This window comes from Dermacentor andersoni, chromosome 9 (genome assembly GCF_023375885.2).
Source record: "Dermacentor andersoni chromosome 9, qqDerAnde1_hic_scaffold, whole genome shotgun sequence".
In the NCBI taxonomy this organism is placed as follows: domain Eukaryota; kingdom Metazoa; phylum Arthropoda; class Arachnida; order Ixodida; family Ixodidae; genus Dermacentor; species Dermacentor andersoni.
Window position 1 is genome coordinate 57,971,383 of NC_092822.1, and position 24,340 is coordinate 57,995,722.

Consider the following 24,340-nt stretch of genomic DNA (forward strand, 5'->3'; position numbering starts at 1 on the left):
GCTAGGTGACTGCAGAGCGCTCCACTTTCGCTGGTGTAGGCAGCGTATAGTAGAGGCTGCTGTAGAGGTGAAAAACAACCATTGCTCTCCCACGTAAACACTCGAATTTTTAATTTCTTCGCGGCGCTTCCTTTTTTCCATGACAGTGAAAGTACGACTTTCCTGTACAGTTTCATAGGGTCATATCTGCTCCGACAATGCAAGTGGTTTAGACATATAGTATGAAGGCAGGCGTAACATTTCTCTATATCGAGTTACTACTGTTGACAGGACGCAGTGAATCAAGTTGTCTTCATGGTTCGGAAAGGTAGTTCTGCGTGAATGTTTTCTATACCAGTGAAAAGAAGTCAAGACGTTCTATCAAGTGCGTGCGGGTCCCAAAATTGGTTTGTTTGAGGTCTGGTTTGGCCTCTATCAGGACACTACATCAACACTCACTTGGCGCAACGACCTCATAGACACTACTGTGTATCTATTCTTCTTATTGGTTTATCTAGCGCATGTATCTACTAAACTTTCTATTGTTGCAGTCCGGCTTCATACCTTTTTATCCTCAAACCTGCTTCTCGCCCACAACAGTGCAAGGCAGCAAACAAGGTATACCCGTGTAATTAACCTTCCGGCGTTTTCTTTTATTTCTTTCTCTCTTTCATCCGCACATTTCGTGACGTCGCAGTAACTAATTAGAGCGTGGTACATAGTAACTCCCGTGGTGCTAATTTCAGGTAGGTAAGCTTTGACCATCGGGCCTCCCTAATCATCGCATTACATATTGAAGACCCTGCCACCAGGTTGCAATTCACGACGCTTATAACAGCCTGGCATCGCCCATGTTACCGGTGCTTACTCATTTCCTTGTGTTCGTTGCCTGCTGCTATTTCTTCAATAATTCACTTTTACATTAGTAGCTAACGACTTCTTCCTGTTTTGTTTGAACTTATGCCATCAGAACGGGCGCATTTTTTGTGTGGTTACTTCTAGGAAACATGACGGGTTTGACTTACTCATGATGTAGACTGATAAAAGGAAGAATTGCCTTGGGAAGAATGCTGCAGCACTTGGTTAAAGATGAGCAAAAAACAAGAAAGCCTGGCTAACACAAGCTATATATCTTTCTTTATTTTTTATCACGTTCTTATCTATATTTATTTATTTATTTATTTACAGGTACATCACACCTTGCGGTCGGAGCACTGAGTGATTGACGATTACACAATAAAATACATAATGAACAGAAACAAGGGCAAAGAAAAGTAACAGAATGCAGAAAAAAAGGAAGGTATCCTTATACATTCTTATCTCGTAATATGTGCATGCAAATGCTGGCTGGAAAGTTCATGGTTAGTGATTGAAACACTGGTATCTGGAAAATCGTTCCAAAGTGCGATGGCTTGCGGCAATGTCGAAGTAGAGAAAGCTTTAGCCTTACCAAACATCCGTTCGATGCTGAGGTGATTATGAAGGCGCCTGGACGTGCGTAATGGTTTGTCAAGTGGCTGTGGGGATGACGTTATGCTAGGAAGATATTTCTGTATTGAACATGAAAGACCAGCAGAACGACGACTACTTAACGTCTGTAGCGTATTGTGTAGCTTAATTTTTGCTACACTTTAATGGCGGTCATGGTTACATAAAGCGAATCGAGCGGCTCTATTTCGTACGGCTTCCAGCAGTGAAATTAATTGCTCTTCATGAGGGGACGAGGTGGGCCAGATATTTGGATATTTTTATAGTCCTCTTGTATCCTGACGGTTTGTTTTCATTTGTTCCCTTGTCTGGTTGCCCTCATGGTGCTTGGCAGCAGGGCCCCCTCCTCGCCCGAGGGGGACTACAAAATTCAACAAAGCGATGCACTATTCAGAAGGCGCATAAGGCATCAAAGATATTTGTGCCTCCCTGAAGCTGCGCGCGCATTCTTGTCGGTACTAAGCGTACCTCCTCGTTTCTTATTTAAAACTCGGATGTAGTTCCCAAGTTTTCCAATTAGGATGTAACTTCCACCTCACGTCCTGGCATAGCTACGCCTGCCGTTGCGTGAGTGCAAGTCTAAACGACATCGAACAAAGAAGCGGAGAGGCATAAAGCGCACCTTGGGGCGGGTGCTCATTCTAGGTTTACGACCTAAGCCGTACATTCCAGGAGGTCAAGTCGGATGACTCTGGCTTGGCCCCAACCAAGTGGATAAAATCAGCGTGAAAGTTAGATAGCAGGAGCTTGACCACTAAAGAAAAAATACAAAAACAAAAAAAAAGTTTTGCGCCATAAGGGCAAACCGCACGTCACGGATGTTAGCACTACTTCCTCGTAAATGTGGTCGTAAAGTGATTCCTTCTACTCTTTTGCGTTTAGGTGCACTTTCAGGTGCGTCGATCGTTGTTGTGGATATATATATATATATATATATATATATATATATATATATATATATATGTGTGTGTGTTTTTTTGAGAGCCGATAGTTCTTCATTCAAGCCTGCTCTTACCAGGGCATCAGGCGTTTCAAAATAGTTCTAGTTGTGTTTTTTTTTAGAATGTTTCTTTTATAGCAGTGATTGCTCTCACATTTACTGCCTCTCGATTGGCAGCCATTTGAAATACCGTCTACGATAGTTCTTAGCGATTAATGTTGAGAATCAAGGCAATAGATTTAAAGGGACACTGAAACGCTTTGTGGACATGGTAAGAGAACGCTCCCTATCTGTAGTAAGTGCTGCCATGAACATGCAAGCCAAACCCGCCGCGGTTGCTTAGTAGCTAGGGCGTTGGGGCTGCTAAGCACGAGGTCACGGGATCGAATCCCAGCCACGGCGGCCGCATTTCGGTGGGGGAGAAATGCGAAAACACCCGTGCACTCAGATTTAGGTGCACGTTAAAGGACCCTAGGTGGTCCAAATTTCCGGAGTCCCCCACTACTGCGTGCCTCATAATCAGATCGTGGCCTTGGCACGTAAAACCCCATAATTTAACATAGAAGTCAAGTATTGCTCCACCGCATGCACTAGGGGGCCTACAAATTAGCCCCAATGTATAGCTTACTCTCTACCTCAAAGCAACACCTAATGTGTTGCCGGTGACACCTCGGATAATCAGCTACATTGATAATAATGTTCATGCCTCTCTCACTCCTGCTGCATTCGAGGTCACCGCTTTCTTACAGCGAAGCTGTTAAACGATTCGCAGCCATATTCGTGCGGTGGTGGGCGCTGGAATGCTCGGTACACTTCTGCAACGCGACCTAAACCGGAGTCCGAAATTTTTACTATGAAACGTAAATAATAATGGCCATAAATTACAAGTTAGCTTGCGCGCTTGCTACCAGGATAGACATCACTTTCCTTGCGCCTCTTTTTTTTTTTTTTTTTGACAGCAACACGTAATTTTTGTTTCTCACGTCGGCTTTTGCCGGTTCCACGATTGTAAGGTAGGGAGGTTGTACGACTGGGCAGTGGTAAAGATCAGCCAGCAGCTCGGCCTGTGTGGAAACCCCAAAGCGGCCGTATGTCAAGAAGGTAAGTGAGGATTCATCACTAAGAGGAGCTATAAAATAGACTCCTTATACTTCCGAAGGGTGCCACAGCACGGTTACAGCTTCGCTGTATTTGGTGTATCAGTGTCTGCGATCGGCATACACGAGCGGAAAGATTTCTTTCTCCGTATCTTACGTCGGTGATCGCGTTACAGGCACCAGCCAATGAGCCCTTCAGTGAAGTCATGCCCACCTTTCCAGACGTTGTAGGAAACGGGAAAGCCGATGTTGTTAACGCGGTTTCGCTAATTTTGTCACGACTCCTTTCGGCAGACGCCAACCTCGAGAGCTTCCCATAAGCGCAATACTCAATGAATAAAATGAAATAAGTGACGCTGACAGGGCACCGATACCATCGCAGCCCCACAGAGGATTCAACGGGTCGAGAGAAAATGGAGAATCTAAACATTATGCTCAGTATAACGCTGTTATTATAAACTCCTTTTTCTAAAAAAAAATTTGAGAATGTGTTCCTTGAAAAGCACTGTAATACTGTATGTACTACCTCTCCTTCAGACTTGACGAAAAGTATTTCAGTAACCATTTATGTTGCTCAGCCCACGATCATTCGCATTAGGTTGGCCTTCGCACTTATTAAAGAGGATATGAAATTCCGGGGCATTGAGTGCCAAAACCACGCTGTTATTATGAGGCACGCCGTGAGACTGCAGAATAATGTTGACTGCCAGCCCGAAAGAGGGGCAGCCGACGGTGACGCCTCCCTCACAGGAGAAAGCTAATCGTTCTGCAGGCATTCCTAATAAAGTTACTTCACTCACTCACTAACCGCGGTTCTTTATTGTGCACCCAATGCATTATACATGGGCCCTCTCGCACTTTGCCCCCATCGGAAGGCGGCCGTCACGGCCCCGATTGATCCAGCTGCCTCGATCTGAGCACTGCAACTCGTGACCCAAAATATTTAGCCATCATTTAGTTTTTACCCTTGCGAGCAGCATGCATGCAAGATTATAATACCAAATGGTTGAAGCGTGGGTCTGCCGTGCTGGAAGAGAGAATTTCCATCCTATCATCGATCTGGTACGTCTTTATTACAGTATAGGTAGTCTTCACCACACTGGAGTCTCTAACAGAAACATCGAAGTGTGCCGAGTGGGCGTAAGCGCGTCACAGTGGGCACGAAGTCGCGCTTGTAAGAAATACGAGGTACATAAATATCACATTGAAAAAATCAGAACGCGCAAGGGCGCCCTTACACGCAGCTGTCCAGACGTCACAATACAATTAGGTTACACCAGCTTTAATAATGTTAGCATTCTTTGCCCACTTCAGCTGTTTTGAATCTATCTATCTATCTATTTATCTATATCTATCTATATATATCTATGTATATCTATATATATCTATATATATATATCTATATATATCTATATATATCTATCTATATATATCTATCTATATCTATCTATCTATATCTATATCTATATCTATATCTATCTATATCTATCTATATCTATCTATATCTATCTATCTATCTATCTATCTATCTAACGGCAATCCAGTGGCCCAAGTTGCGTACGAGCTTCACCCACTAGGTATGAACTCGTGTTCGTGATGCCGTCGTGATAATGGGTTGGTTACGTTGGAGTGACGGTGAATAATGATGCAGTGTTAAAATTATTAGTTACAAAGTCAACTCTTTATTGGGCGAACATTTTCCTCGCAAAACAAGTAACACTCAATCACAAGTACAGCGGCTAGCAAATTCGTCAACCGTCGAAAATCTGATTGTGTGGGTCAAGCGCGTGCGCTTATATACCTGGCTCGTCAAACGTTCCAGCGTAATAGATGGGGATCGCGTGCCTTCTGGAAAGTACTACACAATTTGCGTCACCCGTACAATCAGATTACAGAAGCTTTGGTGACAGAAACACCGCATAGCACTATGACTAACATTCGGGAGGTTTCCTATACATGCATGCTCATCATGCGCCGAGCGATAACATTCATCATTTGTTAGCTGGTGAAAATAGGTCCCCAGAGAAAGATAAAAAAATTATGCAGATCCTACTCACTGAGGGAATCGATGTAAGCAACGCATTCCGTGCTGGAGGCTTTGGTTGACCATAATTAGCGGTGATGTTAACGGCTAAAGCTTAATTTCTTCAACGTTTAATCCAACACGAGAGTGACTAGTTTATGTTAAACGTTATCTTGCGGGCACCACTGCTGTTTGTCTGCGTAGTACACGGAACACACAGGGAGAGGTGTTTGCGTAAGGCGATGTTGTCCGTCATATTTAATAGCCTATGAGAGGGTTGGGCATAGTCATTGCTTCCCATGGCACATCGCATAGCGGCAGAAGTATTAAACTTGAATTGGATTATGGGGCTGTACTTGCCAAATCCACAATCAGATTATGAGCCGCGCCGTAGTGGCGGACTACGGATTCATTTTGACACCGTGATGTTCTTTAACGTGTCCCCAAGTATAAGCGCACGTGCGTTTTCTATTTCGCCCCCGTCTAAATGCGGCTGCCGCGACTGAGATCAAATCCACGACCTCTAGGAAAGCCATTGCCGCAAAGCTAACGCGGCGGCCACAGAAGTGTTTATTTGACGGTCGAGTGCTTCTGAAGTATCACCTGGACCCTGCAGTGCGCTTTAAATAATGTGGTTCTGCTTCTGCAAGCCCAGCGTAGTTTGTCCACTTGACATATTTGCATGGTGTTTATTTTTCAGAAATAGCAGCAACTTACTATACCGTACCTTGAACTTAAGGTTATCCAGTTTCTCCGCAATCGCCGTCGTATAGTGTAGGGTCTGCTTGCCTTCTCACATCATTCCCTTGTATGGGAACGGCCTCTTCTACTAACCCCTCCCTGCAGTTTTATCTACGTCCCCTGTGGACTGGCACCTTAGTAGAAAGGGAAGTGCTGTGGTTTCTGCAATGTGTCTGAGGGGAGTAACGGATAATTACAGCTGTCAAGGGGCTAATGTGGCGACGGCCAGGGAGCTCCAGAGGGCATTGTGCACATTCGAGGCGGTGGAGTGAAAACGAGTTTTAGCGTCGCCTTTTCTCTCTGACTCGCTCCTGCCATGTATGCACACACTGTGACCCCCCTCCCTCGACGCGGTCTGCGTGGTAGCAGCAGCCCCAGCAGCAGCAGCAGCAGCAGTGGGAAAGTTGAAGGAAGAGGCAAAGAAAGCTTCGCTTTAAAAATGCACGTATCAATATCGTCGGCGTTCTAGTTTCGTAGTCAGACTCTCTTCATGCTGTAGTCCGCACACCTTTTAGGACAACCCAGTCAACCGAGTTGTCTAATACCTTCAGCCACTGTAGTTATGCGCTCGTGATCTGATGCCGTTGGGGTCCTTCTATCTATATCATTCCATCTTTGTCATCCCACTCTCGCCATGCCGTAGTCGCCAGGCCGACCTCATCACACACTCGTCCTGCATTCGTTCTCAAATGACTGTTCTAACAGCGCCGTAGTCATTCCATCATCTTCACCCCAGCCTTGTCATCGGGCTCCCGTCATGCCGTAGTGGCCAGGCCTATCACGACGACCATAACGCCTATCACGCCTAGCCCGCTAATACACGCAAAGTGCCTCGAGCGGCCAGTCGCGCGGCAGTTTTGCGTGTATACACAGGCTGCCGTCAAGCTCGGAAAAACTCGTTCATGTAGCACGTATTGAGCAACTGAAAGCTGTATCGAGAGTTTTTCATGATGCTCTACAATTTTACCATTGACACTTTTAGTCTAATCATAATATTTGAGAAGTTGAATAAACAATTACGACTAATTAGGTGATAAGGCAGAATGCGAAAAAAAAACTGTCTGAGTATCTCCAAGCGACGGCAAACAGCATTACCTTGGCTCTGTCCAGCTGCGCGGCATTTGCACATCTTTAAACGTGGTGCGTGAAAGTTGGGACACCCTGCATAAGTATGCACACTGTGAACGAGCTTATTTAGAGAATCGATAATAAATACATTCTGTTTAATGTAGCAACGTATACAAGCAAGGCTTGAAAGCATGCGATGCGTTTCCTTCAAGGCCCAAGTAACAAAAAAATTCAGAGCCCATTTCCCCATGGGTCCCTCGAACGAACTGCAATTTACTTACTCAGCCTGGGCAAAACTCTAAAGCTTTAAGAGATTACTTTGAAGTGGCAACAAGCTAAACAACAAGAAAAAACGTAGCGTTATAAAGACTTTGTTGCCGTCGATATGTTAATGCCACCGGAAAAACAGAACACGCTTTTTTATTTGTGTACTTATGTTGTTTATGTAACCCTCGCTGCTTTTCGTCCTGAATCCCAAGACTTTTCTGAAGCTGCGTTTGTTTTCTTGCTTATATCGATTATTTTTCTGCGCTAGCGGCCTTCTCTTCAGTTGATCCCTTTTTGCGGCTATATGGAAAGTGTTGTATATCTTTCCGACTTTTTTTCATGTACAAGAAACTACTCTGAGTGTGGCATGGACCGAGGGATGGAAAATCCTGAAAGAAACAGTAGATATGGCTGTGCAATTAGACACAATTAGGGCCTTTAAGCCATGCATAGAGGGAGTGGTGCATCAGGTTCCAACCACGTGCGCAAAACATTGCGTTGGCCAAACGCAATGCTGAATTTAGATTAGAGATTGAATGAAGAGAGGAGATCGCTATCCGAAAACGCGCATAATCGTTTTGTGGAGATGCAACTGCACACAGTGGTTTCCATTCCTTTATTCACAAAAAAAAAAGTCGCAGTTTCTCCCGAAAGCCGAAGCATCGCTTGCAATAGCAAATTATTAGACAACACCGAACTATGGCGCTGTACTCAAGAATGAGTCTTATCGGGTTCTTATAGGCATTTAGCGTTACATGCGTGGTTGCAGCTGGCGATTTTTGTTGGACAAATTGAAGCTGTCGGTACGCTTTTCTAGATAAGTTACAAGTGAATGTTACCCCCATGTATTTTACTTCATTATTACCGTTCAGAGCAGTTCCTGATAACAGGTTAGTAGAGGTAAGTAATTTATCGCACTTCGACTTTTTCTGGTACATCACGGCGATGAGGATGACGACAGCGACGAAAATTCTCCTGGAGTGTCGATACAGCTGCGATCGCAATGAAACAATAGCTCTGTATCGTCACAAAGCTAGGAGAGCATGCCTTGTCCTGGAAGCATTTGACGCTTAAAAAAATGAGCAAGGCTGCCTTAATCAGGCTCGAGGTGCCTTCCATGAAAAAGAAGTCTAGGTTCTTCACTGCAGATAACGTGATTCTTGCCTTGTATGCCGTGCCCCATTTTTTTTATTCTTGCTTTGTCCGGCTTTCTTTCATTGCTCAAGCCACGAATGCGCGAATTAATGTGTTATTTAAACACTGTTCTTCCAAAATAAAGTTAAGGGGCCAAGTTAGCGCTTATTTCGGTTGCTTCTAGTGTCCCTTGTTGTTTGCGCCGTTCGCGTCGATGTATTCATCCCTGCTTTTCAGACTATCGGTATTTATTTCGAATGCATCTCTGGCTGCTGGGTCCATTGTAATTAGGCCAGTACGCAGCATCCAATATTACCCTTTCAGTTGTGGCGTAGGCTACTGCGTACGCGATCAACTCTGGCCTCCGAAGTCGACAACGGGAGTCTACTGGCATTCAGCCTTGGTTAAAATGAAAAATCTGCGTTGTTATTGAGCCCTCATCGCACATTAACATGCCGAGTGTTATGGCGCAACTAAGTGATTGCACAAAAATTAGATACCAACTAGTCGATGATTGTGAGGACTCACTAGAAAACACACGAGGCTTCATACCATTGTCGAGATTTCATCCATCGGAGTCTCCAGCACATTAAAATGAAATTATGTAACACTGAGCCATCTGTTTCGAGTGCATCATAATGCGTGGTCGAAGAGATTACCCTTGAAAACAACGTCTCTCACACTCTTCTAATGATTAAATTAAAACAACTCTACCAGATGTGTTAGGACGCGGTCTCGAGAAACGGCAACCCTCGTCCTGGTAATCACGGTTGCATCTCATTGTCACTCATGGCACAAGGGTAGTAACTCCACGCTTAATCTTTTTGTTCCTAATGGGAAGCCCTGTTGTTCTGCCTCGCGTGGCAACTACGTTGTTTACCTACCCAGATTTACAGCCATCCAGCCTGTACCCCGATTCTTTCGGCGACACACAGCTGTTTCAAGAGCGGCCCGTACTCTCGTAGTCGCAAACTGCTCGTCATATACCTGCCTGCGGCGTTGTCGACGTTTGCACAAAAATCAGAGAGGTCGTGTCGGCAAACTAATGTTCAGCCAAAGAACAGGTACTCCCACCCCGCCAGAACTGTTGTGCAGTGAAAGCAAGCGTTCAGCCGCAGGGCGCGCATTTCCGCGCCGTCAGTCAGCGCGTTTGTTCTCTACGAGCAGGCTGCATATGCAACGGCACGCTTTGTAATTAGGTGGCTATGCGAGCAAGTCGTATAAACATTCGCGGTTTTCGCTTCCCTTTCTTTTGTTCTCGGCCTAGAGTGTTGTGGATGGCGCACCATCCTCCGGGGCCGAAACGACCGTTTGCTCGCACCATTGTCGCAGCCTCTTTCACCTTTTCTTTTGTCATTTTTACTACAGCCTGCAGAATCACCTGGGTAAGCGAGTGTGCTGCGGTGTGTTTCCGAAACTACTACATAACTACATTACTGCCATTACACAAACTACCATCATTACATTTCCTTTCGGTATCCCACCACAAGTGCGATTTTTTTCACTCCCTCTCTCGCTCGCGGAGCTCCTCAGAAAAGGCCATCAGCCCGAAACCACAGCCATGCAAAGCAGCTATTAAGCCGAAAGCCTTAGATCTGTTAAAGGTCGCGTAGTGAGGTACAGAAAATGGGAGCGCTCCTGCTACTGCTCGCACGTTCGTCGTCTTCAACATCGCTGCCACATTGCTGCCACATCGATACCACATCGATACATCGATGCAACATCGATACAACATCGATGCCACATCGATGCCACATCGATGCCACATCGATGCCACATCGATGCCACATCGATGCCACATCGATGCCACATCGATTCGTTAATCGTGTCAAAAACGCACAGTTAATCGAGCGCTCGTCCCACTGCTCACGCGTTCGTCGTCATCCTCCACATCGCTTCTTCTAGATCGCTGTCAAATTGATGCCGCTAATTATGCCAAAAAAGCACAGTTAAATAATATAGGGCAAATTAAGGCACTCAAACCCATGACCTTTGGTCTGAGTCGAGCCCTCGACCTTCTGTGGGAGTGGAACCCACGACTTTGGGGTTAATTAGGGCGAAGTTGATTAAGGTAGCTTTAATTAAGGCACCCGAACCCACGACCTTTAGTGGGAAAAATAACGAAAAACTTAATGAAAAGTAACAACGCATTAAAAGGAGAATGTCAGGTAATTTAATGGATGTCTCTTGACCACGCAGGCTTCTGCTTTTACTCTCTGTGGCATATCCTAAACTGACTCAATTGTTTATCTGGTATTGGCGGTTTCTTTTTTACTGATAGGAGGAAAGATGGGGTTGTAAGCTGAAACTATTCCTAAAGCCCCGAGCTTCGCCATCATCATCACCGGCATACGCATGACACAAATGCCTATGGAGGCCTCGCCAAGCCTTCGCCAAGCCACTCTATTCTGACAGCAGACTATACCTTATCTGTGCAAATAGTCTAATATCTTAAACATAAATTCTCCAAACCTCTATTGCAAATCTCTGTTCTAAAATTTATTTCTCTCTTTAAATGTTTTGCTCAAGTATATTTTACTCACATCGCTCCATCTGAACTTCTGCCACCTTTGAATGTGTTTTTCTCGTCTAGAAATTCAACCTGACAATCTGGTAGTCCACTAGTCATCTCTTCTACACGTGACGTGACTTCCATAAATAGACTTTTTTAATCTTAAATTCGGTATCTATCTGTGCCAGACCTCTAATACTGCAGCCTTCTTATGTCTTAAAGTTGCACTCGTCATTTTCCGTCTGATTGCGCGTTGCCGGAACTTTTGCAAGATTTTAAAACATTTTTGGTTATGCATTTGTTCGCCCGGTGCTCCCAGCTGCCTTTTGGAAGCAATAGAAGGAGTGGGTACATAAATTTGATAAAGAACAATAAATTATACATTGCAATCATTCAAGTCGACAAAATTGATAACACTAATAGTAGTGCACAAAAATACTGTGAAAGCAGATGTGACTGAACGCCAACTGGAGGTCAGAACAAGAAAAGGTACTAAATTATTAGTACTCCACTAATCTCGTACTCTCACGAAATGGTAGTTTTTCTGGGACAATACCGGGCACAAGAACACCCAATAAAAAGTGCCATAACATGTATTTGTTTGATAGCCCAAATGCAAAAGAGCTATCCACAATGAAGATAAAAAGACTCCCAAAGTGAACTGCAACCGCCAATAATGGAAACCTAAGGAGAACTTAAACAAGCGATAGTTATTTAGAAACGGATACATGAGTACAGGATTAGGAACTTTTCCGCGAATACAAGCATACTGCAAAAACAGCAGAGAAAGTAACAGAGTAACAGCCTAGGGGGCAAACAACAGGGTATACGCATACGATGCAAGCTATATGCACAATAAAAAAAACACAAAAAGTATTCCCGGTAAATACCACAGGTAGGGTTGCACGGCAAATGTGAAAGCATCGGCTGATGATAATCCAACTACGTCACATGGAAACTCGTTCCATTCTGCTATGGTTCGAGGAAAATATGAATAACGGTACACGTTTGCTTTGTCTCGCGGCATCAGAATAGCCTTGCGCTGTTTTCGCCTCGTTAACCTTCGCGTTTCAACCCTATAAGCTGGGATGAACAAGGTGTATTCATTATAAACTCTTCAAGAATATTAGTGAGGTTTCACGATCTCATTACGCCTTCAAAACTTGCTATACGCCAGATTTATATTTGCCTCCACACTTTGTTTCACAATGCGTGCGCACGGTGACTATCTAGCACAATTAATCACGTATTGATACTTTTAGAGGCTCCTTGCTCCATCGCGATCTTTTGTTGCCTAGCCACATTACTGAATTTTGCATTTACTATTAGTAAATGTTAGATTACCCATTTAATGAGCTGTACACACCTGGAGCTTATATAGGCAATGTGCGAGAGATTGTGCAAGAAGGAACGTATTTCTTTTTTATTACCATAAGGTTGGACTTCACTAAAGTAACAGTCCTGTGCAGAGTGAAGCAACAACTCCCATAACGCATTGTTGTGATCAAATTCTCACCAGCAGCAGGTGTTCCTGTCCTGCCCAAAGAATAGCCACAAACGGTTTTGAATTCCTCGCATCGTCTGTACAGTTCGCATTAGAATACGTCCTTGTAGGAATTATGAAGACAAAGTTGCGCTAAAATCGAACACATACAAAAAAAGGAAGGTAAGTAATCTTTCGCTCTTAAGCACGTAGCTTTGAATGAGGAAATACAAGATCTTGGAGTTGCATGAGTGATATAGAAGTCATCGAACATAAGTGTCACAACAATTAACACTTTTGACAAGACCTCCATGATTGAAAGCCTCTGATCCAACAGCGCGGACAGGAATGTACGGAGCATGTCAGCAAGTGCACATTGGATAAATTTTAATTAATCCCTACTTCTAAGTGGACGCATCATGAATGCGCTGCAAGCTCCGGCTATAGAAGTTCATGTCATTCAACAACAGTTGAAATGAGAAACGCGTGGCATTTTTAAATCTCCAGTATCCATACCTTACAGATGATAATGTTCAAAGACTCAAATACCAGACGTGCCAAACCAGCTAACACTGTAATTACAGCAATCCCCAAACGAAGCACCTATTAAAAAACCCAAATTAGAGCCGACAGAACCACATAAAGGTAGCTGAATAGCGCTTGTTTAATTAAACATGAGCTACACGATATTTGCTAAGCAGACATCGGTGCAATACATTTCCAACGGTGCATCTGTCCTTTTCATGACTACTAATGCTGCTACTCGCTTTGAAGAGGCTCTCGCATACTCAGACAGTTTTACTCCCTTCATGAAAGCTTAAAAGCGCGCACAATGCAACAGATGCGCTGCATTGAGTGAATGAGTAATCAGAATATGGAACTTCAAGCGATCTCTACTTCGCAGTATAGGCTAGGCCGGTTAGGAACATGTCAGTATTTACGCAAACTCTTTGGAAGCACCGCCAGAATTCCAACTGTGGAGGGCAACCTGACATCTTTTCAAGCGACCAACTTGCAGAACGTATAGGTGTGTGTCTGTGAGGGAGAAAGCAAGAAGAGCATGAAAAACAACTGCTCAGGCAACAATGCGGAAACATTAAGCAAGCGATTCGATTGCGCCTACATATAGTATGGTCGACTGGCACACGGAAGCTGCGCGTATTTTTCTGCTTCGGATTATCGCTCATATATGAAATGAAGGCCCACACAATAACATTTTGCGTACAAATATAGGTGCGATGGATCTTGTCAGCACCTTTTATACAACAAATGTACAACGATACGTTTCAGTTATTTGTTTCACTGCAAGCTAGGTATTGCCCTTCATAAGTGGACCTCATTGTAGGCCCTCAACATACTTGCTTCGTTCAGCATACTAACTTTAGTACAATGTGCCTCTCTCGAGCATTTAATTAATGCATTCAATACGTTCTCTATGATTTTGACTTAATTTGCTTTATTTATTCCAAAGGTGCCCATACAGATAAGCATCAACGCAGTCGCAGTACCCAGAGCCAAGGCCAATGTTATGACAATAAACTCTACACTGCTGTAACGCAGGCAAAAGTCACGTGAAGCGTGCAGTTATTTTGGAGCTCTAACTTTATACTCAAGAAAAACATCGCTTTTATTCACATATAAGATGTCGTAAAATAATAAATGCGCTACGAAATTTTCTGTTTCCGTGCTGACTGGTCTAGTTCTGCAATACAGCGCCTGAATACAAAATACGCTACAATGTCCCGGCGGCTGTTCTCAGCAGGAATGTACTGCCTTTATAAATGAAGTAGCCGAACGAACGATAAGGCTTTCTCTTCCATTGTGGTAACCGCTGACTGTATCCCAGCAATAGTTAGCGCAAAATAGAACGCGTTTTCTTTCTTTCCGCTTTCGCAAGTTCATACGATGTCGCCATAATTTTAGAGCGCGCTTTATTGCCGATCACACACGACTTTTTCTGTCAATTCATTACGTATAAGTGTGAAGGTACTCGTAAGAGTGGTTCGTACTACTCTTACGAGTACGGGTATCCCCACCTGATGAAGCAATGAATTTTTTCACTTTTCCCCTGGCTGCTACATTTCCTGCACTGTTTATGCATTCTGTGATAGTGTCCACCTTGTATGCTGCATCTGTATGAAACAAGTTCATTTCTTCTTCATAATGTCTGTATGTATTTGCAATTGTTCGAATTTGTGAAATCCACTGCCTGCTGCTCTCTGTAGGCCCCCAGGTCCCGTCAAGCTGTCTGCGACAGCTTTTTGCCTGGGGGCCCCCAACTAGTGTGTTGGAAATAAAGTGGATTCTGATTCTGATAATATCTTACTCTGTTGACAAGAATACAGGCGTTAAGAAATGCCCGAATAAAAGAACAGACACAATGCATATCTCGCTCACGTTGGGAATGGATGGTATCTTACAGGCGAGTGGTTATCCAGCGTCGTTTGTGGTTATGCAGAACATTACCTGACGAACTATTATGGTTGTGTAAAGTCAGCTATTGTTTGTATGCGTGTGTGTTTCAGTGCGATATATGGTTCCGGGAATAAGCACATTTAGCAAACGCGCCTCAATAGTCAATACAAAAAATGCTAGCACCGAAACAGCACGCTCTGATGTTTCTACGTTTCAGTGAAGTCATCGTAAAATAAAAAATGAATCAACGCATACAAAAACAATGACCGCGCTAAGTGTTAATATTCGCATACAATATACCTTTCAGTAAAGAGCAAATCGCTGCAACGACGTTGTACATCATGGCCCGAGCAACCTTTCTAAGCACTGAAAATGGGACAATAAATGTTATTTCGCTTCTTACCTCAAAGCACATCTTCGCTGCCCAAACTTAGTACGGCTTTGGCGACCGCAACTATCGTTCTCTCAAGAATGTCCTCACGTGCCAACAAGGCATAGCTTAAGGACACCTACGATACAAATAGCTACCTGGTATACGTCAATTCCCATCTAAGGCGAGGGATCAGAGAATGTATGTAAGCTCCAGCTCCAGGAGATGCCGAAAACTGCAGATAGGGGTCGACATTTCACGAAGGTCTGATCCCAGAATTGGCATCAAATTAAAAACAAACGTTAATTATATGGCTGCATAACAGTTTCGATATAATTGTGCCCATGCATTCTTGGGAATTCAAATAGTGTGAGAAGAGCGCTATTATGCGGGTCTTCGTGGCCACGCTGTGGGTTTTAGAGTTTCCTGCCATACCGACACGTGCAGCGATCGTTCCCAACTGTGTTTGATGCCCCCACGACACAGCTCTAGCGAGCTACATTGATCGAAATCTGAGAAATCGTCATTGCGTTTAAATCATTCGAGCTCCCCCATCAACTCGTCTACCCAAAGCATGCGGGGGCTTCGACCAGTATTTGCAGAAGGCTCGGGCTCCTAATCAAGACGAACAGCTCAGCCGAGTCTCTTGTTGAAATTCCGCGCATAGGCCAGGCACTCAGACACTGGAGGCATTTGTTCGAAACAATCAGGATTTACAAGAACAGCAGCGGGCCGAACAAGAATGAACGACTGTCTCGGGCTTTCAGTGTATTGCGCTGATGCTTTATTTTCCTTCGATCTCTTTATTTCCATTCGACCTGACTCTCTCTTGTTCGGTTTCCATTTACTGTGCGCACTTTCGTTTTCTATGCTATTCAGGGCCTTGACATTTGATCTTCCTCGTTCACAAACATATATACAGCAGATCGCTGTGTCTTTTACGTGCACGCCGATAGAACCCGCATTTTGTTAATTCCTGCGCTTCAATGCGTTTCCTTGCTCCGTTTTTAGTCTGAAAACTGTCATTATGAAGTTCTTGAACACATCGTACAAAGCTTCCTTTTTTTTAGCAACTCTTACGCTGGCTCAGGTGAAATTTTAAGAACTTCATGTGCTGACCCAAACAACAAAAGCTTATTCACGCTGAAGGGTAAAGAAAAAGGTGTTATAGCGCATTTGCAAACTTTACGTGTGTCGTTAGCAGCGATGGAACAGAGGCGCTTTGATTAAACGCACACGACAAATATACCTTGAGGAGTAAAGACATTGCTCAAGGTGTGCTCTGAGAAAAAGGTTCTCTTAACAGGACAAAAAAAAGTTCCTGATTGAATTCCTATATTTACTTGCAGTCTTTGCAAACAGCCTAGAAAAGCACACAGCAGCTGCAGACAGCTGCGTCGCAGCATTTAACCGATATCTTAAAAAGGTAAGTCGTATAGAAATCAGTGTATTCCGCACCAACGGGTCCGTGAAAAAATAGGATGACGACAAATACACAACAGTGAATAATAAATGGGGGGAGAGCGATTGAACATGAAACAATAGGCTTAGTGTTGTGCAAAAGTGGCTCTTTGGATTAGGGACTATATGCCATGGTAGCTGTCAACGTATTTCAGAATAAAGAAGGGAGTGGAATTGAGCGGGTCATGCAATGTGTATCCCAAATGGGCGGCAGTCTATTCTAATAGGTGAACGGGTGCTGACAGAAGGTAAATAAATTCTGGGACATCAGAGGATTAGGCACTGTTATAAGATTTCAATGTGTGTTAGCGTAAGGCACGTATGAGGAAAAATCAGTGGTAGAGGCCTTGATACTGCAGTGGGGGTTGGCTGATGATCATACTGGTGGTCATCATGATCATAATATTGATAATGAAACTCCTTGTGAAAAGAACTAAATAGCAATCTGGTCCGCATATTTATTCTCGCACAGAAATATCGCACCTTTATTGTAATTAGGAGTCCGGTACTTGTACGCAGGGAATCTATGAGATAATTGTGGGGTGATTACAGTGTGTATTATAGAAAACAAGCTAGGGCAATGGAACTTAGCAAGCGTGTACATTTCAAGGAATGAATATAATTCTGGTTAGGGGCGTTTAATCCATCCATTGACTCGCACTGCTACGCGACTTCGGCGCTCATCCTGAAGTACCGGGCGGAAGTAGCATATACATGATGACGGGAAGTCCAGTGATATTAGAACCGCGCGCACGTCGCAATGCGTGAGTTATTGTACGCCTGTGGCCGAGATCGTTCAAAGTGAACAAATTTGTTGTTGCATTTGCAGCTATTTCTTTGCTGACTGGGCCATAGTTAACAGACTGCAACAACTTTGTTACAACGTGGCTGGACCTAGACGGACAGCGGTGCTCAGTACGTGGCAAATGAATCGTTCCGCATACTCTTCAATTACCCTCAACACTTTTCTCTTTTGTGTACACCACGATATAAATTTTAATGTTGGTTCTCGTAGAACGCCCGGTACACATCAAATATATTGTTGTCATATGGCGTCATATAGGCGTCACATGGCGTCGGAGCTGGTGGCTCCATCTCTTTTTCGTTCCGCAATCTAACCGCTGCACACAGACTATGGACCCTTTTCGCGAACTAGTTTGCTCTAGGCGAACGAGATGGCGCTTTGGGCGACGCGCCACACGATGCCTCAGCGAAAGTGCTAGAATACCAAGCCTTTACCACTTCTGCCCTGATTCTGCCCGATCACCTGTCGGAAATGCAACATGGCGTTTGCCAACACACTGTGCTCCTTTCATGCTGCAAAATGTGGAGGGGTGGAGGGAAGATGCGTGCTGTGGTTGGGCTCCAAAAAATATAGTGACTGGCATATTAAGGAAGGGAATGAATCTGCGTGATCAAGTTCATGTGCCACTGCTATACACAGTGACTCCCCGTGTTTCCAGCCCTTCGCGATGCACGGCTTTCCCCAAGGACACAAAAATTCCCTTATCCACCAGAGTTGCATCGCTAACCTAGAAAGAAAGGACTGTAACCTCGGAACGTCGGCAATAGTGAGTGCTACTCGTTACACAGATAGGGGGTAGCGCCACTTCGTGACATATATTCTCAGACGTTAGGCACACGTATCTATCCCAACTGACACGCCAACTTACACCCGCCCTATCGCCCGCTTATCAAGAATAAGTGAAACGACGCACACCTGAATAAACATACCGACCGAAGCATTGTCGGTATGTTTACACCAACAGCACACGAATAATCTAAACTGAACGTTTTGTGACGGTCCAAAGTGTAAGCATATGAATGGCGCTAATACGTATTTGCTCAAGTCACAAGAAAATACAGAACATCTGCACTCCAAGCACCTGTGTGCTGCAAGAAAAAAATCTATCGCAAGCGAGCATACCCAAGAGCGAAAACACAGAAAAAAAAGAACAATCATGCAGTGACTGCACCAAGGAACCTTACTGAGACAGAAAGATGACAAGCCACTGTTCCAGAGTGTTTGACTAATAAATTGTATTGTATTGTATTGGGTTTTATGGCGCATAAGCAACTGAGGCTATCATGCGCCAAATACATGGTATAATTTATTTCTAAAATTGGGTATCCTCAGCGAAAGTCCTTGTCCGGACAAGGACTCTGAGGAGCCCAACAGACCAAATGAAGACCTCAGCCTTCTTCTCAGGACTGAGAAAATGGGTGAGGTGCATCATAAGATGCGTGAAAAAACTAGGTAATAATTTTTAGAATTAGTAGTTCTGTGATATATTATATTTCGTTTGGGATCGCTGCGTCTTTCAAAAAACTAAAAAGAGATGAAGTTCCTACAAGTGGGTTATCTCCTAAAAGCAGACTGGGATGAAAGGGAATGCATTCATTGTAAAATACAGTAAGATATCTTTTCCTTAGCCGTTCGAGTTTTGTGCACGAGAATAAAATGTGATTTACAGTGAGTTCATCTCCACATTTCTCACATAAGGGTTTCTCTTGTTTTGTCAGTAGAAAGTTATGTGTTAGGTGTGTGTGTCCGATGCGCAGGCGGCATAAAATTACTTCTATAAAACGTTCCTGATGCCTGCATGATCGCCATTCTCCTAGAATAGGTTTTACTAAATGTAGTTTGTTATTTTCTTCGCTATTCCATGTACACTGCCATTTTTCTTTCAGCTTGTTTTTCACTAACTTCATGCAATCTGTATAGGGTATATTTACAGTACTGACCTCCTTATAGCAGGCTTGAGCGGCGCACGCGTCAGCTCTCTCGTTGCCTCTAATTCCGTGATGGCTTGGTATCCAACAGAGCTTAATTTCGTGTCCTTGTGTTTGAGCGGTTATTATGTTATGAATTATATTTCCTATTAAAGGTTCCCTTACGTTTCTGTTTGACTAATAAAGAACTAAGAGCAAAACATACTGATCCTGCTTTAATTCATAAGCTGAAAGCTTGCAGAGCTTAGAACACGTTTCTAGCACCGCTTTTGTGAAAAGCGCTCTATACACTACTCGCAATGCTTGGACAAAGTGTAATGAGCTCGGACAGCACATGTTCTCTGAAGCTGTGGCGAAAGTTTTTTGTCGTTCACCCACCCACTCTCTACAATATCCGCTGAAACAGAGGTTTGCTGAGAGGCACGAGACTTATACAGTTCCATTGTTAACAAGGAGGCAACGGAGGCAGCTGACTCAAACAACGGACGCGTCACCACGTGGTGAGACATGGTGGCGCCCACAGCATCGCCGTGAAAGTGGTCCATAGACAAATCTGGAGGTACTGCGCCCTTTTAGATAAACAGACAGAGACAGTCGCGGTGTCGAATTTTCTGGCGCTCCAGATTTTCGATATTTCAGGAGCAAGCGTGTGTGGTTGTTGGTAGGACAATGATAAATAAAATAACGTTTTCCCAAATGATGTCACACACACACACAGAAAACGAAATGAACACGTAGGCCGCACATAAAGTGATTCAAGCCAGCAATTTGTGGAAGTACGTGTCGACAAGCTACTATACCTCACCCATGCGCTTACGTGGACAGTCATGCGGTGGCTTCGTACCATAATATACACGGTGTCCCAGCTAACGTTAGCCAAGGTATTCTGCGAAAAAAAAAGGAAATCCATAAAGCACGATGCACGGTATCATTTTACAACCTGCGGTGATCGGTCGTCAGGCCTCTGACGACTGAACACGGTAGATTGCACTGTATGTTTGACAACCTTTCTTTTTATTAATTGAAATGCTTGGCTAACGTTAACAAACACATGATATGCCGTTAGAACAAATTATTTGCTCAAAGTAGGCTCACCGAGGAAAGAGAAAAAGAACAAGAACTCTAAGCCTTCTCGAGAGGTCCAAACAATGAGAATTCCAACTCAGCAGGGGTCATCTTATAATAATAATAATAATAATAATAATAATAATAATAATAATAATAATCTTTATTTCCATCGGCATGATGGAGGAGGTTGTGGGTAAAAGCTGCTCGTAAACGGCAACTTGACAAAGGCCCACAGCCCCCCTCTAACAGGGCAACAACAGCAGAGCAGGGAAAGACACACAAAAGTATATTTATAATGTCTTCGCAATTTAGCAGAGCCAAAAATAACGGGATCATTGCATAAATAAAAAAAGAAACAAAGAAAATAGAACAACAATCAATACAATAAATAAAGAGGGTATAGAGCAGTACAATAAACACAGGATTAAATATACACATTATAGGAATACAGCTGGAGTTTTTAAGAATGTGTGCAGTGAAGCTGTCTTAATTCATGTTTAGATATTTTAAGTGTGTCAGACCCGGATTTGTTATAGTTGTTTAATACAGTTGCAAGTGTGAAGGATAATATTTCCCTTGCGTAGTTGGTTCTAGAAGCTGGTACAATCCACTCTTCTTTATGACGGGTAGGGTAACACACAGTGCTCTCTTCCAGTAATGACAAGTCATGCAGAGATGCAAGATGAAATTTCAGTTCGCACTGGAATGCAAGTGCTAGCTTATAATTGTAAAGATTGAATGCTGATAGTCTGTATGCTTTGGAGAAAAGACCTTGCGAGTGACTGTTGTATGGTAGATTAAAAAGTATTCTGATAAGCTTTCCTTTAAATATAAATATCTTTTTGCAAATTTTTATGTGTGGTTGTGCCCCATAACATGAAACAGTATATAAGATGAGAGCAAAACAGGGAATTATAAAGCAGGATCTTTACATGATACCGGAGATATGATCTGAAATGGGAAATAATGCCGACTGCTCGAGCTAACTTAGAACACCATCAATGTGACCATCCCATAGCATGCTCTGAGAAAATGTAACACCCAGAATTTTAATATTATTTGTGATTTGTATTGGTGCACCACCATAAATTAAGCTTACATGAGAATTTATCTGCCTCGATTTAGGCCTAAATATTACAGATTCCGTCTTATTAACATTTACGTTTAAATGGTTCACTATTGACCACGTTTTAAGCTTTTTGTTTTAAGCCACATTTCATAAAATGCACTCATTCCTGGAATTTAACATCACGACTATTCCTTGAAAAGGCAGTTAAGCGTTCTCGAAAAGAAACCAAATATAAGTTTAAGAAACCTCGGCTTTCTTTCGCTTTTCTGACTGGCAAATTTCGAAAGCCGGTCTCGGGCGTTACGATATCTTTAAGACCGCTTCTCAACCAGGACATTAGTTGCATAGCGTATAGCCTGGACCCATGCTTCACGAACCACCTCGCTAAAGATGAACACAGCGGCCCCGCCAATGTCGCCCATTTGTGCTACTTGATCTCGTCATTGTTAAATTGCGGATCATCGGGAAGGCGAGCGGCTGCCGCCGCACGCTGCTTGTCTCGGTCTACAAGCGTGAGCTAAACCGGGGGAAGCTTCGGGAAGATTCATTTCGCACGTGGGCGACGCATACAAGCGCAGCGACTTCGGCTTAATGGGCAGTTTCGCAAAGTTACTCGCGCCCTTCACTCAGCTACACGTGAAAATAACAACAACCTTGAACGCTCGTGAGTCATTTGTCTAAGCGCAGGAGCGACCAATTAGCATGTTAAGTAATCTCGTCCTGAAAATAACGAACAGCATATTAAAAAAGGAAGTCTAAATATGCCAGAAAATGGGCTCCTGGAGAAATGATTCATGCGAGAAACAGAAAAAGAAATTAAACGCGTTTTTAGTAGGAAAAATAAAGAGGCAATTCTGAAGTAAAAAGCTTGCAAAAAATTCACCCAGCTGGCGCCCGTTCCTGAGCCGCATTATAATAACGCCATATTTCAATCCTCCCATTACGAAAGCAGGTTAAGGATAATGACCTTTGGTGTTATTTTGCTTTATCACGTTGCCTTTCTTTTTTTTTTATTCCTCACGGTGACCCGAAGATGAGAGGAGCATATCTTTCGTGAGAACAAATTGCGCAACGAACGGAACGACGAATCCGACCATGGCTTCTCAATTAGCGCCGTTTGCAGTTGTATTACGCGGTGAATCGGGTGAAACCAGAGGGGCGCGAAGGTTACCGAATAGGCTACTATTTCGCATTCAGTTGCGGTTAACGAAATGTTTCTCGAGATTCACGTACCTATTATTAGGTTTGCTCTGCAGGGTGTACTCTGACACCAGACAGGCTAGCCATGAGGTCATGCTTAAGGTAATTACTTTTTGGTGTGTGCATGGAAGCTACACTTCTTTATTTGTGCATAAGCAGAAGTCAATGCCCTAGTCCTCAGATGCAGTACTGCGCTACTCAATCCTTCATTAGGCAGCCATACCCGAAGCAGAGAGAGAGAGAGAGAAAAACTTCCTTAAAAGTTCGAGCACGCTTTTGTGCTGTATTATAAAGACGCGTATGTCAGGTGTTTTTTTTTTTTTTTTTCAGTTACACAAACATTTTAAAGAGGTTGCCTTCTTCAGATAGCGCATTTTTAAATTTTAACATTATTTTCACAATATATAAAACTACATCATTTAGCGAAATATTACTCTTAAGTATTTAACTGATTACTCTACGCCACCTCACGTAATTTATGAATTGCAGCCGGTCAGTTCACTATAGGCTTATCCACCTGGAACAAATTGGGGGATGACACCAGTTTCGAGAGATGCGCCGCGAAAGTTGCTGTAAGAGTGCACGATTGTTCAACTTAGTTTCTTAACAAAAGACAATTTTATACAAACTAAAGCACAAAGATAACTGAAACGCACATGTTTATTGTCGCAAATTTTTGGGAGTGAATATCTCCGAACCGGTGTAAGCGTGATAATTTCTTTTGAGTGGATGTGCCCTTTAAACTTCTTTCTTTCCTTCGTTCCTTCTTTCTTTCTTTCTTTGTTTCTTGCTTGTATTTTGTCTAATTTCTTGTCGAAATCCCCAATGTATCTTGAATCGAAGTCTCAAAGTCTTTCGACCGCAAGTTAAGACCACCAAGTGCATTTGCGTTATTCGTACTCAAACAATTATTAACGACATGTTACCTGCATTGTACACTAAGCATTTACGCTCTAGTACTTTAACCTTTACAATTTGAACTCATGCTCGTGCGGCAATATGCGACTAAGAGGTGGACGCGCTAGCCACTGCCTTACCGCGTCACTTTTCTTGTTCTTTTTCAAATTCGAAAATCCTGCGGAGAAATAAGCAAAGCACTACAGTAACGGTCATTGAGCAGTCAGATAAACAAAAACATGCATCCAACACATTCACTCTTTTAGCTGCTCTTGCGCCTTTATAGGGTGGTATTACCACGGAAAGATGACCTTGTAGATCTATACTGTCTCTACATGTCGGTCACACATACGTCTTTGCCAAAGACTGTGCAGGTCAGCTGAGCATTTTGGAAT

At 43.4% G+C, this 24,340-nt stretch overlaps 1 protein-coding gene across 1 annotated transcript in view; it reads left to right on the top strand.

The window, feature by feature from the left end:
- The window catches only part of LOC126528066 (glycine receptor subunit alpha-3-like), a 96,716-nt gene that overhangs the window by 40,488 nt on the left and 31,888 nt on the right, over window positions 1-24,340 (top strand). The window lies entirely within an intron of this gene.